This window comes from Balaenoptera physalus (assembly GCF_965194825.1).
Source record: "Balaenoptera physalus genome assembly, chromosome: 2".
Classification (NCBI taxonomy): Eukaryota; Metazoa; Chordata; class Mammalia; order Artiodactyla; family Balaenopteridae; genus Balaenoptera; species Balaenoptera physalus.
This window is the reverse complement of record NC_138883.1, coordinates 175,696,680-175,715,708: the sequence shown is the minus strand read 5'-3', so window position 1 is coordinate 175,715,708 and position 19,029 is coordinate 175,696,680. Positions and strand designations below refer to the sequence as shown.

At 41.3% G+C, this 19,029-nt stretch overlaps 1 protein-coding gene and 1 pseudogene across 5 annotated transcripts in view; one reads left to right on the top strand and one right to left on the bottom strand.

Moving 5' to 3' along the window:
- Positions 1 to 19,029, bottom strand: part of CACNB2 (calcium voltage-gated channel auxiliary subunit beta 2) — a 410,393-nt gene that overhangs the window by 377,490 nt on the left and 13,874 nt on the right. The gene's annotated exons all lie outside the window — the stretch shown is intronic.
- LOC309655592 (signal peptidase complex catalytic subunit SEC11C pseudogene) lies at positions 2,243 to 4,424 on the top strand (annotated as a pseudogene). Its single transcript has one exon. The product of its transcript is annotated as a signal peptidase complex catalytic subunit SEC11C pseudogene (transcript).

The window sequence follows — 19,029 nt, the reverse complement described above, 5'->3', positions numbered from 1 at the left end:
CCACCATACTACTTCATCCTTGTCCACAGAGACTGGTCCAAAAGGCGGTACCTGAACTAAAGCAGGTCAATTAAGAGTCCTTCTCGGTGGTTCTTTGAAATGGAATTAGAAAGGGCGAACAGGAAGCGACAGCCTTTTATTCGTTATCAAAGATGGCAGGAAGGGAGCCTGGGGCTTCCAATTGTTATGTCCCGGCCTACACGGTGAAATCTGGTCTGTGGTAGGAGAGACTCCAACACCTAGGCAGGAGACACAATCCTACCGGCATCTTACCATTTCTAATAACATCCAGGCCTTGGACAGTTACGAGTGGAAACAAATTCCCTTTTGCTTATGTGAGTTTCAGATGGGATTCTGACATTCACAACCAAAAAATCCTTACCACAGAGATCTGAGAACAAGAACAACAGTTTTCTCTGGATGGGCCCCGCGGGTACTTTTAATGACAAAGCCAATGGTAACACACACTGTGTTGAACACCTCACAAATTGGCAAATGAAACCTTCCTTTCCACTGAATTAAGATCCCAAGCAAAAGTTATGATTACTCCTTAAAAAAAATACAATCTCAATCTTAATATCTTAATTTGCCCCAATTAGTAAGATTCTCAAACATCTCATTAAATTCCCTTAAGGTGTCTAGTCTTGTGGTAAAACCTGACAATACTATATTCAAGCTAAAAAAAAAAAAAAAAAATCAAGAACACAACTTCTTGGTTTCTAAAACCAGCCGAACTCTCTCCTCTACCCTGAGCACATCAGCACCACTCAAATTTTATTAAGACCATAATAATTAGATTTAGCCAGACCTCTGGTCCCCACATGGGCTTTTTCAACACACATATATAACGCACACATACGCCACCGAAACATTCTAATTTTACACTGGTAACTGGAGTGGTTTTATAACAAAGACTAAAATTTGATACTTTCAAAATTATAGGGGCAGCACACACGCTCATGAACACATATTTCTAGACACATAAATGTACATACATATTTCCAGGAAGATATCTTTTCTCAGACTCACTCATTCCCACTAGGAATCCACTTGCTTCTAAATGGGAGAAAGCATAGTACGGTTGGAAGAAGGCTTGAGGGGTTCCAGTGATTTCTTCTTGCACCTACACCTGGGGTATGGTGTTTTCCTGAGCCCCCCCCACCCCAGGAACCTGAGAGCTCACAGGTCTAAAGGCTTCATTCATCCTCTGAAGTGGACCTCAGCTCTTTTCGCCCCCATCCTAACCCCGGTCACTCTTCCCCTGGTAACAGCTCTTGGATATTCCCCTGGAAGCCGCCACTTTTCTCCCTCCTACTCCACGTGCCTTATGTGGAGTTGACTTTTCTCCCTCCCTCCTTAGCCTCCCGAGTGAGCACGCAGCTTGGGTCTGGCCCATCAGTGGACCAGAGACCACAGCCAGAGCTCTTCATCCACGGCTGCACAATCACTCAGTCACAGTCAATGGGGGGCAACGGAACATGAACTTGGAAGGATGGAAGCCTGATGTTGTCGGGCACCATCTCGCCACAACCTAGAGCTGAGCATGAAGCACACATCGGGGAAGGCAGAGGCGAGAGATGGCGAGAAACCAGGAGCCCAAGGACAGAGGTGCCATTCCAGTCACTGACGCCTGGGCCGGAAAGTTCAATGAGCCCCAAACCTCCTTTCTGCTTAAGCCAGCCTGGGTCCTGTGTGCAGGTTCCTGCCACAGAGGATTCTAACTGATGTCCCTTCCAGAAAGAAGGATCTTTCCGAAGATTAACCCAGGGAAACTGGAGGGGAGATGTGAACAAAGGGGAAGGACGGGTCCATAAGTACAAATGAAGACCAAGGAAACAAATGCTGTGATCCAAGAAGTAAAATTTTCTAATAAAGGAGTCAGTCTGCACTACCTTGTATAAAATATCCACCTTATAAAATACAAGCATTTGGTCAAAAGTCTAAAGTCGATTGAGTAAAGTCCTCCAAACTGAAGTTGAACTCAATCAGAGGACGTTTTTCAGAGGGCAATATTGTCACCATTTCTTTTATCACGAGTTCTCCACATGTTATTTTAAAATGTAAACAGATCTGGGTCGTGGAATCACGGGCAATCTTTCTTTTCTGAATTATTTTTAAGTGAGCGTATATTAATTTTATATTCAGAGAAAACCACCTGCATTTAATCAGAAAACAAGAATGATGAAGGCCGTTGGGCGGGGGTCTGGCCGGTGCTCCGCAGCTGTCTGTGTGACACCCGGAGCCCGCGGGCCGCCTCGGCCCCCAGAGAGCCTGGCGTGGTGCGCATGGGCACCGTGGGGTCCCATCTCCCTGCGTCCGGCTTGGACATCTTTGGGGACCTGAGGAAGATGAACAAGCGCCAGCTCTATTACCAGGTCTTAAACTTCGCCACGATTGTGTCTTCTGCGCTCGTGATCTGGAAAGGCCTGGTGGTCCCCACTGGCAGCGAGAGTTCCATCGTGGTGGTGCTCAGTGACCGCATGGGCCAGCCTTTCACAGGGGCCACCTTCTGTTCCTAGCAAATTCCCTGGAACACCCGATTAGAGCTGCTGAAATCGTTGTTTTTAAAGTCGAAAGACGAGACGTTCCAATAGTTCACAGAGTAATCAAAGCTCATGAAAAAGATAACGGAGACATCAAATTTCTGACCAGGGGAGATGATAATGAAGTTGGGGATAGAGGCTAGTACAAAGAAGGCCAGAGCTGGCTCCAAAAGAGGGACATGGTGGAGAGAGCCAAAGGGTTTTTACCATAGGTTGGTATGGTCACCATAATAATGAATGACCATCCAAAATTCAAGCGTGCTCTTTTGGTTGTAATGGGTGCATACGTGTTACTAAAACGTGAACCCTAAAATGAAAGGCAGTTCCTGGGAACAGACTGAAATAAATCCTGTTGAAAAAGAGAAAAGCTAATATATTTGAAATGTTCCTCTTCTTGTAAAAAAGGAAACAATGTGGAGACATTTTTGTCTTGTTTGAATAAGTGATTCATCAGTGAAAAAAAACAAAAAACAAGAATGATAACAACAGATATTTTCAGCAGGTTTTTAAAAATATTGAATATTTTATTATTTATTTAATATATCGTATAATGTAATTTATAAGTATTTAGATTGTATTTATCAATTATATTGTATTTCTAATACAATATAATAAATATAATTTATAAATTGCATTTATAAATTATAGTATTATAAATGTATAAATATTATATTTGTATTTGTATTTTATGATTTATTTGAAACATAAAACAAGGATGATGATAGCAGATATTTGAAGTGGAATCACCTGGTAAACATGTAGATGTCCTCATGCACAACAGGACATATTTTTTCTAATACAGGTCACATTTATCCAACAAAAGGAGCTAGTTTTTTTAAAAAAACTGCCACCAATGACCCAGCATTATCACTCCTGAATTTCCTTGAGATTCTATGCTACTGCAGTTATTATTGGTATAATAAGGTTATTTAGGCTAATCTGGGTGCCCAATCACCATTTATCATGTATACTTAAGATGCGGATTCTGAATGAACTAAAAAGAAGAAAATCGTTGTTTTTAAAAATCTCTTGGCTGTGAATAGACTATGGAAAAGTAACAAGTCTCCAGATTAAGTAGGTTTTATCAGGTCTTTGCAGGGAAACCCAAGCCCTGGTCAAATCATCACCACTGGCCTATGTAAAGGTGCCACAGTTAAAAATGATTCTCCAGGTGCTTACATTTGGGAAAAATAATACATTTGCTTTTCAAACTGGATTTCTGTGGTCCAACTAATTTTCCACTAAATCACCCAGGCCAATCTTCCATGGTAACACAGCACCTGAAGAAGAAAGCACGTGATAAAAAGAACTGGAAGTTTGTATTCAATGTCTGAGTAAAATGGGGAAAACTGAATGGACAAAATGGATCTTTTAGCTCCTGAGGCAGAGAATGAAAAAAATGGCAGTGAAAAGTGATTGATGGATTCTAAATATAGCTTCAGGGGGGAAAAAAAAAAAAAGAAGGGGAGATTCAAATCTAGACTAAGATATCACACAGAAATCACATTTTTGCTGAATGAAGGCCCTTTGATGTCAAATGCTTTGCTCAAAATCAATTTCTGGGGAAAAAAAATCACATTGTCTGTTGATTAAAAACTCTCCTAGTAGTTGATTTATTCAGCAGCGGTGCCTCCGGCCTGATTACCAGCCTCCTGAGCCGCCTTTGACAAAGGAAGTAAAAAACAGGCAAACAACAACAATTAAAAAAAAATCCAGCTCCAGGGAATATGGGATGTCTGCGTGATTGTTTCTTAGATGTGGAGGCGTCACAAATGGTTCTCCCAGAATTTCCACACCAAAGGGGCTTAGAACAAACACTGCTTGGAACAGGTGGTGGGTGGGGACCTGGGGAAGGAGCCTCATTTGCTCGGCTCAGCAGGTAGTTTTGCACTCAGGTCCTTTGATATGACACCTGGCTTGAAGCTGCAATCACTTAGTGAATGTTTTGTCTTCCCTCAGAGTACAGATGTGTTTGTGACCAAGCTGAATGCCTTCCCCTACCAGTTGTATATAATTATCCTTCTTCCCAGAGGACCTGAGAGTTCTAGTAACTTTACCAGGTCACAGAGGTACGGAGTAGCAGAGCCTCAACGAGAATAAACATATAAATATTATATTTGTATTTGTATTTTATGATTTATTTGAAACATGAAACAAGGATGATGATAGCAGATATTTGAAGTGGAATCACCTGGTAAACATGTAGATGTCCTCATGCACAACAGGACATATTTTTTCTAATACAGGTCACATTTATCAAACAAAAGGAGCTAGTTTTTAAAAAAAAATTGCCACCAATGACCCAGTATTATCACTCCTGAATTTCCTTGAGATTCTACGGTATTGCAGTTATTATTGGTATAATAAGGTTATTTAGGCTAATCTGTTCCACAGTCAACTTCCACAGTCAACGCAAGCATTTCTGAGAGGAGCTGCAGGGTTGAGTAGCCAGTGAGAAAGAAAACACCTGGTGTGCCCCCCAGGCTCTGGCAATGCCCTCTCCCACCATCCCCAATCTGTTCCATTGTTTCCTTAGGGAACGATTCTAGGCAAATTTCCCTTTAAAAACAGGATGGGGGTGGGGTAACAGGGGATTGGGGAGGCCTGGCCTCAGGGCTCTAGAAACTTTCTGGTTTTAGTCTCAGTAACTGGGAAGGAAAATGGGAAGCCACTGGGATCTAGAAGTTTGGGAGAATTCAAAGTACTTCCCAGCTCTGTTCATTTCTTTCCTTCTCTCCGCCACTCTGCGGAGGTCTGGGGACCCTCAACACTTTTTCCCTCCTCTTTCCCGCTGGGGACTAGACCTCTTCAGGCAAAAGAACTGGTGCACAAATAACTATCCTCAAAGTAAGAAAGTGTACATAATTTCCTAAACACATATCCAGGAAGAGTTATGTTTGCAGATTAAAATAAAGGAACTCCTAAAGAGATGTGCTTATCAATTAATTCAGATTTGAACTGCTTTGATTTTTTACGATTGATCACTGCTAACTTACAACAGAAATACTTATGACCTTAATAATAATGTTAGATTATATATACTATCCCGAAAGTCATACATAGAAGGAAATGTGTACACATTTATACATATATATGTACATATATAGTCATACATTATGGATATAAGCTCAACTTCTATTTAGAGCCCACTTTTTAAATTATACAACTTTCTCAAGAGATCATTTTTGACATGAAATCTAAAACAAAACACATTTTTGACCCAGAAACCTCCAACTCTTCAAACCACAGAAATGTAAACATCCACCGTCAACCTAACATCAGTTTGAAGGTAAGTAAGAAGGCATATGGCATTTGTTAATATCCATCTTGCCCTTTAAAATGTCCCACACGTAAAGAGAGAGCTAAGAGAGAAAACCCTTATTTGGTGCTTGTTGAGATGTAGTAGGTTCTGAACAGTTTATGCAGAACCGATGGATGTGAAGAAGGTACTGGAAAGATGCGGAAACGTCTCCTCTGGGAGAGAAGCGGTCCTGGCGGGAAAAGCCAGATGACCCACAGGTGTACTCCAGGGGGCGCACGGGGCAGGGATGCTGGTTCCTCCATAGACTTGTTTGGCCTCATCTCCCACCCACCAGTCACAGCAGATGCGACGTGCCATTTTTCTGCCCTTTCTTCTGCCTTGACACAGGACGAGCTTTCTCAGCCCGGCGCATCCTTCCCAGTTTCTCCCCCTAGAACATTTCTCCCCACCTTTCAACATCCAGCTCAAACCGGACCTCCTTTGTGACATGTCCTCCATTTCCCATGATAGAATTCATCAGTTCCTCACCCCCTGCCCCATGTACCCAACACATTTTGCAAGCACCTCTATTACCAAACTCCTAACAGTGGACCTGAAAGCACTAATACATTTAATAAAATGCTTTAATATTTTAACCTAAGCACCTTGTTATTTTATTGAGATATAATCGACGCATCACATTGGATTCATTTTAGGGGTACCGCATAACGATTCGATGCACGTATATATTGTGAAATGATCACCACGGTAAGTCTACTTAACATCTACCACCACATAAAGTTACAATTTTGTTTTCTTCGTGATGAAAATGTTGAAAACTTACTGTTAGCAGCTTTCAAATATACACGACGGTATTGTTAATGTCAGTCACCGTGCTGTACATTACATCCCTAGGACTTATTTATCTTAAAACTGGAAAGAACCTGGTTACTTTATTCTCTGTCTGGCCCAGTGCCTGGCAAAAGACATGCCACACGTTGGTGAATAAATGAATCAATGAATGAACAAGCAGCTTTGGGTAAATGAGGGCCAGTAAAGAGAACTTAGCACAAATAAAGTCTAGCAGAGTCAGGAAGTACAGATATATCAATACCTGGTCTGTCTTCCATGTAGTTCTCATAAACAACCAAAAGTTAGTCAGAGACATCATTTCATAAGAAAGTGTAGATACCTTCAAACCTTGAATCCAGAGTTGCTTTTCTGCTTTGAATAAAAAGGACTAAACACTGGTGTGTGGTCCTGAAACGACTGTGTTTGAAAATCAGGCTACATGCAATCTTCTTTTTTTTTTTTAATCATTAAAATACAGTTTATTTTATTTGTATGACACATCACATCTTCAGGATGCTGACGCCTCCTGTATTAACTGCGATCGCGAGCAACTGTGGAAAAGGCTAGTAAAACTGTTTTGACCTGTTTTATGGGAATATTGTAAACAGCTCCCCAAAGACCATTAGCATGCAGAGCTGTCTAACAGACACTAAGCAATGCTCCTTCCAAAAGAGGGTAATTAGATAGGGCAAAGGGCAGTGTCTCTCGGTAACCAAACAACCTAATTTTCTCAAATGACTGCTCTCCCGCAAACACATGGCCTGAGGCACACATTCACTGAAAAAGCCACAACGTGACATTAAGAGAAGCAGCTGTCTGGGGCTATGACCCCTCTAACCTTCTTCAGCTTGATGAGGAGGAGGAAAACCTATTTATATTGTGTTGGCATGTGGTTTTATTTTATCTACTGGAAAACTCTTAACAGATTTAAAAAAATGCAAAACCCTAATAAGGTTGCCAGTAGAAAACATCAGCCTCTGCCTCTAGCTGTGCTCTGTCAGGTCCTTCAGCCCAGAAACCTCTCTGGAGAGGCGGAGAGGCAGGCAGGCCGGCCACAGCTATGGAACCTCTGAGAGTGCGACTTTGCTCGTTCTCCGTGTGCCGGTGGGGCAGGTGTTCACCGAGCAGCCCCTCTCAGCCTCACCCTGGGGTCCCCGTCTCTCTCACAAGAGCTTCTGCCCTTCACCTGACCTCGCACCCTGCCCACTCCCACCCACCCTACGTCTTCCTCCTGCCCCTAGCTATTTTGAAATTTCTCAAACCTATGGAAAAATGTAAAGACAGGTACGGTTAGTAATACCTGCATAAATCAAAACAACAAAGAGGTACCACCTCACACCGGTCACAATGGCCATCATTAAAGAGTCTACAAATAACAAATGCTGGAGAGGGTGCGGACAAAAGGGAACCCTCCTACACTGTTGGTGGGAATGTAAATTGGTGCAGCCACTATGGAGAATAAAAGACTAAAAACAGAGCTACCATATGATCCAGCAATCCCACTCCTGGGCATATATCCAGACAAAACTGTAATTCGAAAGATCCATGCACCCCTTTGTTCATAGCAGCACTGTTTACAATAGCCAACATATGGAAACAACCTAACTGTCCATAACAGATGAATGGATAAAGAAGAGGTGGTACATATATACAATGGAATGCTACTCAGCCATAAAAAAGAATGAAATAATGCCATTTGCAGCAACATGGATGGACCTAGAGATGATCATACTAAGTGAAGTAAGTCAGAGGAAGACAAATACCATATGACATCACTTACATGTGGAATCTAAAGTATGTCACAAATCAACATACCTATGAGACAGAAACAGACTCACGGACATAGAGAACAGACTTGTGGTTGCCAAGGGGGAGAGGGCGTGGGGGAGGGATGGATTGGGAGTGTGGGATTAGCAGATGCAAACTAGTATATAGAGAATGGATAAACAACAAGGTCCTACTGTATAGCACAGGGAACTATACTCAATATCCTGTGATAAACCATAATGGAAAAGAATATGAAAAAGAATGTATAGATGTATAACTGAATCACTTTGCTGTGCAGCAGAAGTTAAACACAACATTGTAAATCAACTATACTTCAATAAAATTTTTTAAAAAAATACCTGCATAACTTCCACTCAGATTTCCTAACTGTGAACACCTCTCTCTCTTCATATGTGCTCAGTACTAAAGAGGTGGCCCTCCTGAGTCTTTGATGGTGCTGGACCCTGAGGCCACCTCAGCCCTTGGGACTCACTGCTATGTCCAGCTCTAGCAGAGTCTTGGCTCGGTGGCTGGACCCCATGCCTTACACCAAGAGTCAATAGTCACAGTCGCTGCCTTTGGCCCAATGACCCAGAACCGCCATGCCACTTTCTCCCAGATTTTGAGACAATCATCACTATTGTCTGAAGTTTCTCATTGCCCAATAAACACCTAGACATTCCCAAGAGGACACCAATTTGACATAATAAATACTATGTACTTTTTAAGTGTATGAACTTGAGCAAATTATTAATCTTTGTAGGCCTGAACTCATCAGCTCTTAAATGGGGATACTAATGGTGCCCACCTCAGTAAGTTGTGCTAATGATGAAATAAAGTGCTTATCAGAGTGGCTGGCACATTGTCAGCATTCAATAAACGTTAGCGATCACTATCATCTTCACTCAAATAGTTTCTTTGACACCAGTTGCTTTTCCAATTAGCCAACCCATCAGTGCATTCTTGCAAACCTTTCCCCGCCCCAGGACGTTGCATCACAACCCATCATGGCACAGGGGCATCTGGGATCTGGTGGCCTCCTGAGGCAGGAGAGAGCTGGGCCCCAGGCTGAGTAGTTGCAACCAGTCTCTTGTTGACACTTGGAGATAAAGATACCACAGGGGCAGAGCCCTGCTTGAGTAAAAGATAAGGCAACCACATTTTTCTCATTCTCATGGTCAAGGAGACCTCCCAGACCACACATGCACAGAAAAGTTCCTCAGGGGTCAGAGAAAGGAAGGGGTGCCAGCCCATAATATGTCCTGCCAACCTCCCAGAAACCCTTGCACTGGAATCCATCTTGGCTGAAAGATGCATGTGCCAATCTGAGTCAGAACAAATATGGGCATGAATGAGATAATTGGCCAAAGGGAACTCAGAAAACTGCCCCCATATAAGCAATCTCAGCCACCCCATTGGGCTCGACTCACTCCAAGTCTGCCCGTGTGTTCTTCCACACGTACTTTGCTTCCAGTAAACACTTTATCTGCTTCACAATCCTGTCCCTTTGCTGAATTCTTTCTTCAAAGAAGACAAGGTCCTGCTTCAAGCCACCACACCCCACAGCCCCCAAGATCACTCCTTTGTTCCCAACTTCATCTCCCATCCATCTCTCCATATGCCCCAGTTCCATGCACATGGGTACTTACCATCCCAGAAACACACTGCACACTTACATTTTAGGTTTCAAATTATTAATTAAAAATTTCAATTTTAAATTGTTACATTTAAGTTGGAATTTTAAATTGAAAACTATTTGGGGGGATAAATGCTCAGATGCTATCTCTCCTTACTATTCAGATTAAAACATCACTTCCTCAGGGCTCACACAGGACTTTCTTCTGTTCTTCTACTATAGTATATATACTTCAAGTTCAGGAATGGTCATTCATAAGTCAGTAAGTCGTGCCTTGGTTTACTATTTCCCTAGTAGCCACTAGCTACCTAATTTTTTTTCTTTATGATGCATTCTGATCCCTTGATCCCTTTCAGGTAATAGTGCTTAATCATAAGTGGCCATTAGAATCCCTTGTGAACTGTTTCCAAAATGCACATGTCTAGCCGTTGATCCTAACAACACACTTGACTGTGAAACCTTTAATAGAGATTTCTAGTCTGGACTCCTTACACACAGTCTGCTTCCTAAAGGAACATCACTTGAAATAAGACCTTGAAAAGCGTAATGTTCTTCTGTATAAGCCCCACCTTGGCGAACCAGTAAGCATCCTCAAGTAAATCAGCAAGAGACAACCTATGATCTTTGATTTTTTTTCCCCACAAGTAACTAACACATAGCAGGGCATTCTGACCCACCATGTGGTTTTTCTCCTTGCTGCAGCTCGCCTTGTAATTGTCAGAGAGAAAGATCAAGTGAGGATGTTATTTCCTCATTCTTCTTGCTATTAAACATCTATAAGCTTGAAGTCATAACTGCAAGAACGCAATGGACGATAATTCACTGTGAGAAATTCAAGTACAAAAATTGTTTTAAAACAGTAGCTCCAATCTTGACACATATGATTCAGGCATAAAATTACATTTTAAAATACAGCTCTGTTTTTAAATATGAGAGGGAAAAGGGTAAAAGAAAAACTTAGAAGCCACAGAATACATACTCACACACACATATATGCATAAATGTCTGTATGTGTGTGTACTCATGGCCGTCCTGAAGCTGAGTGCAAAGAAAACATTTACTGTAGATGTGCAACAGTTCATATGCATTTTACTCATATGCTAAAGTGAGAACCAGATTCTGGATTATGCTGATGAGTTTAATGTTTAAAAGCCTCAAGCCTTTTAAATGTTTTACAAACCTCTGACGTGTCCCTAGGTATAAGTGATCAAGGCCTTAGGAAGAGATTTTATACTTTGAAGAAACTGAATATTCTAAATAAAAGATCATATAATAAAGAAAATTAAAGTGGGTTCATAACTGAGATATTAGTTTAATGGGCTGATTACAAAAATACATAGTTGTTTCATTTTTATATGGACCACTGACATATGTGAGGTAAAGGCACCTTTCTATTCTTTTAATACTCTAGTAAAAGATGTTTTTCTGTTAATTTTGGGGTCAGTGCTTTTTACTGTAAGTCTATCATCATGTTAAACACTTAAGGTATAAGGAAACAAATTATATATGATGCTAATTATAACAGAGTGACCACCTGTTATGGGTTGGATTACGCCCCGCCAAATTCATATGCTGACGTCCTAAGCCCCAGTACCTCAGAATATGACTTTATTTGGATATAGGGTCTTTATAGCGGTACCTAAATTAAAATGAGGTCATTAGGATGGGCCCGAATCTGACACGACTGGTGTCCTTATAAAAAGGGGAATTGCAGACAAACACACAACAGAGAGAACGCCATGTGAACATGAAGATAGCCACCTACAAGCCAAGGAAAGAGGCCTGGGACAGATCTTTCCTTCCCTGCCAGTACCTTGATCTCAGAGTTTTAGCCTCCAGAACAGGCGACAATAAATTTCTGTTGTTTGGGACTTCCCTAGTGGTGCAGTGGTTAAGAATCTGTCTGCCGGGCTTCCCTGGTGGCGCAGTGGTTGAGAATCTGCCTGCCGATGCAGGGGACACGGGTTCGAGCCCTGGTCTGGGAAGATCCCACATGCCGCGGAGCAACTAGGCCCATGAGCCACAACTACTGAGCCTGCGCATCTGGAGCCTGTGCTCCGCAACAAGAGAGGCCGCGATAGTGAGAGGCCCGCGCACCGCGATGAAGAGTGACCCCCGCTTGCCGCAACTGGAGAAAGCCCTCGCACAGAAATGAAGACCCGACACAGCCAAAAATAAAATAAATAAAAATTAAAAAAAAAAAAAAAAAAAGAATCCGTCTGCCAATGCAGGGGACGTGGGTTCGAACCCTGGTCCGGGAAGATCCCACATGCCACGGAGCAACTAAGCCCATGAGCCACAACTACTGAGCCTGCATGCTGCAACTACTGAAGCCCGCGCACCTAGAGCCCGTGCTCCGCAACAAGAGAAGTCACCGCAGTGAGAAGCCCGCGCACCGCAACGAAGAGTAGCCCCCGCTCGCCGCAACTAGAGGAAGCCCGCGCGCAGCAACGAAGACCCAACGCAGCCAAAAATGAATGAATGAATGAATAAATAAATAAATAAATAAATCTCCGTTGTTTAAGCTGCCCAGTTTGCAGTACTTTGTTACAACAGCTCTAGCAAACGAATACACCATCTATGTTATTTTTCTTTCAAATGAAAAGTTTGTTTGTTTTGGTTGGCGGGGGTTGCTTTAAAGAAGCGGTTGGCCATTTTCCAGTTTTCAGATACAGCACCTGGGCCAAAGAGAAGTGGACAAATCCTTCCATGGGAGTGAGACATCTGAATGGGAGTAAACTTCAAGGTCACACCTACATGAAAAAGAGGACCCCTGGCTCAGAGAAAATAGCACTTTCTAGGAAAGAAGAACTGGTGAGGTCACAATGCCCAGACACTCAGGATGGAGAGGAGAAAGCAGAGTCTAGGCCATGTGTCCTTGTCAGAAAGTCCAAACAGTCAAGCTGTCCCCTGGGCTCTCCTGTCACCAGCTGTCACGTACAAGAAGGAATGGAAGCTGGTACTTTTCTACGTGTATCAAGGACATAAGGAAATATGAAGGGAGATGTAAAGCCCTAAGCCAAGATATGTCTCTAAAACTCGAGGACTATTTTACAGGAATGACACAGATGGTGAGATGGTAGCAAGGGACTTCCTGAAGAACTTTATATTTTCTCCCAGTTATGAGTCAATAGAAGACTCTATAAAAGTTTTTCCCTCCCCCAGTGATCATCTTCCTGTTGTTTTTTTTTTTCCCTCCTTTATCCTCAAACTCTAAAATAAGCAGAGGGTGACACTGGGATCAATGACAAAGGTGGGGTAGTCCTAAAGTCTCTCATTTAGCGAGCACCTACTACATGCCAGGCACTGAGCTAAACGTTTTAAAGACCCCATCTTGAATACCTGCAACCCTCCTAAAAGTTCTCATCATTATACCCGTCGTGTACATGCAGAACAGAGACGTTGGTCCCCTTTCTCCCTTTTATTCTTGTCTATCTTCACTCTGAGTGGAGAGGGAATCTTTAACATAACACATCAAAGTCACACTAGCTAATATAACATTTATCAGGAGCAAGGCATTGTTTCAAATCGGGGTTTCTCAACCACATCACTGTTGACATGCCGGGTTGGGTAATTCTTTGCTGGGGGGCTGTTCTGTGCATTGTAGGATGTTTAACAGCAGCCCTGGACTCCACCCACTGGATAAATGCCAGTAGCATTCCTCCTCCAGCTGTTACAACCAGCAACATCTCCAGCCATTGCCAGATGTTCCTGGGGAACAAAACTGACCCCGGTTGAGAACCACTATTCTAAATGTTTTACAAATAAACTCATAAAAACTCTAAAAAAATAAATAAATAAATAAGCAGAGGGTGAAAGGAAGCATCATGATAAGATCTGGGGCAGGGATGGGAGAAACCGTTCCTTTTCTCCATCTCAGGTCTTTGCGGTAAAGACACAGGCTTGGTCATGAACGTGGAAAAATGATGAGATAAGATGGGAATACTTGTTGAATTGAACTATTGCAAATATTTCTGAGACGTCAGCCAAACTCTCAAAAAGGACTTCTTTAGCATCTGATAATCATCAGGCATGAAGATTTCCAGAAACAAATTAATAGAGAACAAAGAGAAGCTGACGATATTTACATCTATGAAAGACAGAATAGGAAAGAGAGAACTATTCCTTGGCTGGATCAGGCCATGTCTTGGGTATGACGCCTGTGAAGACCTGAGACACGTGAACAGCTAACCTGGAGGGAAGTAACTGACCTTCACTTCAGCACGACTCGGAAAAGTTATTGGAAGTTCACTGTTTAATGGAACCCCATTTTCTTAGCCATACTAATTACTCCATATTAGATCACCTGTATGTTTTCAATTAATTTAGTGGGGCTAATTTAGCTAGGACTTCGCAAGGATTGGCCAAGCAGAAGACGAATAATAATGGAAGAAAATGGGGCATAAGTGGAAAGTATATTATAATTTGAAATATATCTGAGAGTCTAAAAATTAAAAACACCTACAGAAATGATTCTGGGTTGTAAAGTGATATTTTTTTATCTCAGTGGAACAAAGGTAGGCAAAGATAAAAAATGCATCCATCTCCAAAATTATTTTAATAATGAGGAAACCTAATCAAAACTAGTTTAGAGGGTAGGTGTTCCAAATACATGAAAACAATCTGAAAATGAGGAAGGTTGGTATATAACCATGCCCTTGTTCTCCTACAAAAAGTATGTTCAAAAAGACATGTTAAAGCTCATGATATGGTGAAGTACAAAGTAGAACTTTTAAAAAATACTTTGTAAAGTACTTATGTCAACTAAAAGAAAAAAGTAAAACATTCTCAGTAACGTAAAAGCCTACACCATGGAAAGAAGGGACTTTTTGAAGAGCTCGATATTTTTATACTGATATATTTAAGAAGAGCTCTTCAGAGGACTGAGAAAAGTTTCTGCCATTCACAAAATCTAAATGAATGCCTAATAAGATAGAAAGACATTTACAGGAAATCACAGTGGCAATAAATCTACTGCATTATTATTTATAGTTGTGTTTGTGCCGAATACAGCCTAACACGGCAACAAGCCAGTATTTAAGGGCTGAAAGATTTATCCAACCTTAAACATATCAGTCTATGCAGGCCTGGAGTCTGTAATCATTATCACAGTTTAATCTGCCTTTTGCAAAACAAAACTAAAAAATAGACTGTGTGTCTCTGTGATTAATCATTTGTATTTAAAGCCAATCTGAACGAAGAAAAGGTCCAAAAAAGCAGCCCCGAGAACATGGTACTGGAAAGCAATGGAATGTGTTTAGAATACCATGTTCTGAAAAGTGTCGTGCAACCTTCTGTTAAATATTTGGTTCATTCCATTTTGTCATTCCGATTTGTATCCTGGAAGCCCTTAGACGCGACAGGATTACTTCCTGACAATGGCAACATAAATTGGTGAGCAAAATCCCAGATCAGTTGCAAAGTTCTTCCCCGCGAACCCCACCAAAATAATGGTGCTTGCAAAGTCCAAGAAGAGTTGTTGATTTCTAAGGCTCAACTTTCGGCACAAAGGACTCCAGCTGGTACCACTGGGAGACCTATCAAAATTATCAGTGGAGACAGTTGGTGAGTCCTGGCTACACTCAGCAGAGCATAGAAGAGAGCTCAGATCACGGGGTACCCTGAACACTGAATGAAAGCTGCCAGGCTGTGGGATCATCTAAATAAAGCAAACTGGCAGTCATCCCCTTAGCATTTGGTGTTCATCTTAGGAATACTGCCAGGTACATACACGTAGCCAGGGAGAACAAATCTTTAAGAAAATGAAGAAATAAAAAAAAGAGAGAGAAGAGGAGAGGAGGATAGAAGAGAGAAGTAATGGGACTGAAAAGCAGTTACCAACACTGCCCTCACCGCACCCCACAAGCTGCTTTAACTTTGATGACCAGCTCTTTGCAGATGTACATAGTTTCCCCGACCTTGGCAGAATCAAAGAATTTATACAGTTAGCAGTTCTTGCACAATCTCCTGAAAAGAACGGCACAAATGTTCTATCCTTCAATGCCAGGTGGGCCTTGCTAATCCTAGCCTCCTGTTTTCTTCCAGTAAATTAATTTACTTGCTTAGGTACTGGTGCAAAAATAAACATCTAGTTCACCTCGTCTCTCTCCTTCTCCATGTCTGACAACAAATCTCGGGGATTTTTTTCCCCCTTTCTTTGGATGAATTTGGGGGGAAGAGCTAAATTCTATGAAAACTGAATTATCTTCATCAACTAGAAATTTATGCCGGGCATGAAATGCAAAGGATTTTAAGAACTGTAGCCTTTCCAGGTTTATTATTATGAGAAATGAAGTTCTCTTATTGATAGCTCCGTTCACAGCACAGAGCCAAAGACTACAAAGAATTTATACTACAATCAAAGACAGCCTGGATATCTTCATATCTTAATAATAAATCCAAGATAACCACAGCCTGATGTATTAAATACCTTTTAGGACATGAACAATTTGAACAAGAATCTTCATTAATTCTAATTACGGTGCCTATAAGTCATGTTTAACACTTTCCACCCCTCAATAAATTAAAATTAAAGTGCCTATTTACAAAGCGCAAGCCCTAATGAACCAAAACATCATTTCTAAAGGGGTCTGATGTTAAACCCAGGTGCTGTGTATACATGTCTAACTTCACCCAGATTCATGGGCCAACATCAGCGTCAGTCAAACCTCGAAACCAACCAGTGTGACACTGCAGGTGATGCAGACTTGAGTTCACTTCCAAGTTTATTTAAAAAAAAAAAAAGAAAAAAAGGACTTTCACAATTCCAAAAAGTTTGTGTTTCTTTGACTTTCACGGGAGAAAGGAAAAAATAAACACTGTTCCAATTATACTTCTCTACTTCTCAGGACCAATAACAGCGACAGAGTCTGCTAAAATGGTGACACCAACTGGGAATCTGAGTAACTTCTGACGAAAGAAGTAAAGAACGGATAACTTAATGTTTTCTTTTTAAAATCACGATGCTAGGGAAAACTGTCAGCGCTAAAGACATCCTCACCTTCCTACAAGGAAGGAAGTTAAAAGAATAACTTTGTGTTTGTCCTAAAAACACTGGTTGGAGTCTTTCTCCAAGTCTTTCTTAGCTGAAAGAACTAAACATGTGAAATTGATTTTCATTTATTCATGGCATTTGTTACAAAGGAGTGCAGCATAACCCAGGACAGCAAGGATCTAGTCAGCCCCCTGGATTCAAATTCTGACTCCAACTTTACCTGTTGTGTGACTGTGGACAAGTTACTGCTCTGTGTCTTAATGGTCTCATCTGTAAAATGGAGCCACAGACAGAAGATACAGCAAGTAACCATAACAGTCAATAACCATGATTGTTACTTCCTCTGCCATGGTCTACTTCTTATTCAGGTTTTAACTAATGTTCTAAATAGGCAATGATATTTATAAGTAAGAATAACACACTCTTAAATAGTATTAACTAGGTAGCGGGTACCATTCTAAGCAATTTACAAGTTTTAACTCATGTAATCCTTACGACCAACTTTTGAGGTGGCCACTATTTCGCAGATGCTGCTGAAATGGAGGTACAGAGAGATGACATCACTTGTCCAAGAGTCAACTAATAAATAAACGGCAGAGGCAGAACCCAGACGCAGGTAGACTGGCCTCAGCGTCCAGGCTCTTTTCACTACGCTGCTTCTTGAAGAAAAACCTTTGAAATAAATCTCCTAACATCCTAATTCACATAAAAAAGAACTAGGGAAATTCTAAGTTCAGTATGTAGTGAACCTATATTGCATCTAGGTGACATTTTAAGCGCAACATAAAGGAACGAGACTTTAAAAGCAAACAGATAAACCACAATGAACTTCCTTTCTAATTTAGGCTCCTCCTTGCCGTTTCCAAAAATAAGTTCTGTCTTTGAAGTAGCTGATATACGAGGTGAGCTAGGCTGTGACTTCGCAACAACCTTACGGAGAGTAGGACCAACAGCAAGCTGGTTTCCCACAGCCCATCCATGGGAAGCCGCGTGAATATCTGCCGCGCGCAGCCAGCAATCCCCGTGGACCGTGGCCGTGACGCATCACTTGCTGGTCAGAACTCAGCCCCTCCCCTGAGCTCCGGTATGGAAACCACGTCCTGGGGGAAATTAACTAAGCTCACGAGGGAAGGCATTCTCTCATCCCCATCTCTGAAATACCACTGACTGACGATGTGAAGAACCAGAAGATGGGTTACTTGGTTAGCTTACAGTGAACTGGTCAACTACCAAAATGGAACCTTGATCTAGAATACAAAAGTTCTTTTACAGCAGCTGTTGTCCCGCTTGAGGGCCTAAAGGAGAAACATATCTGTAAGCAATCTTTCCTTAAGACTAATGAATCTTCCGAAAGAATTAGTTAGAGCGACACAAACACATGATGGCTAGAAATACACAGCCAAAAGTTTGGAAAAAAATAAAACCATGCCTTTTACCTTTTTACTTGTAGCCTTCACTCATGCTCATGTTCTAATGGATTCAGTATGTTCCAACATATTCCAACCTGTAGTTATGATATAATTTTCCAACAAATAGTCATAGGCCAAATTACAATGACTAATGGGCTATTTACCATAGAGAGTAATAAAATACTTTCATATCATAAGATCTTTCAGAGTCTAAATTTACATACATATTATATATTTTATATAATATATATACACTTATAAATATATATATTATATATCACACAATGCTCCCTAGATCCAGCCACAGGTAAACTGTAGCTTAGTTATCAGGGAAATGGATATTAATACCACAATAAGTTCTGACTACACTGTCATAAGAACCACTGAAATGAAAAACCATCGACAATACCAAGTGTGGGCAAAGCTATGAAACAACTAAAACTGTTCTCCACTGCTTGAGGGAGTAAAAACTAGTTCACCACTTTGGAAAAGTGTTCTGCAGTGTTTACTTGACTTGAACACATGACCCAGCGTTCCACTCTATTCATTGAACAAAAACTGCATTCATGTGTAGACCACAGGTAGAC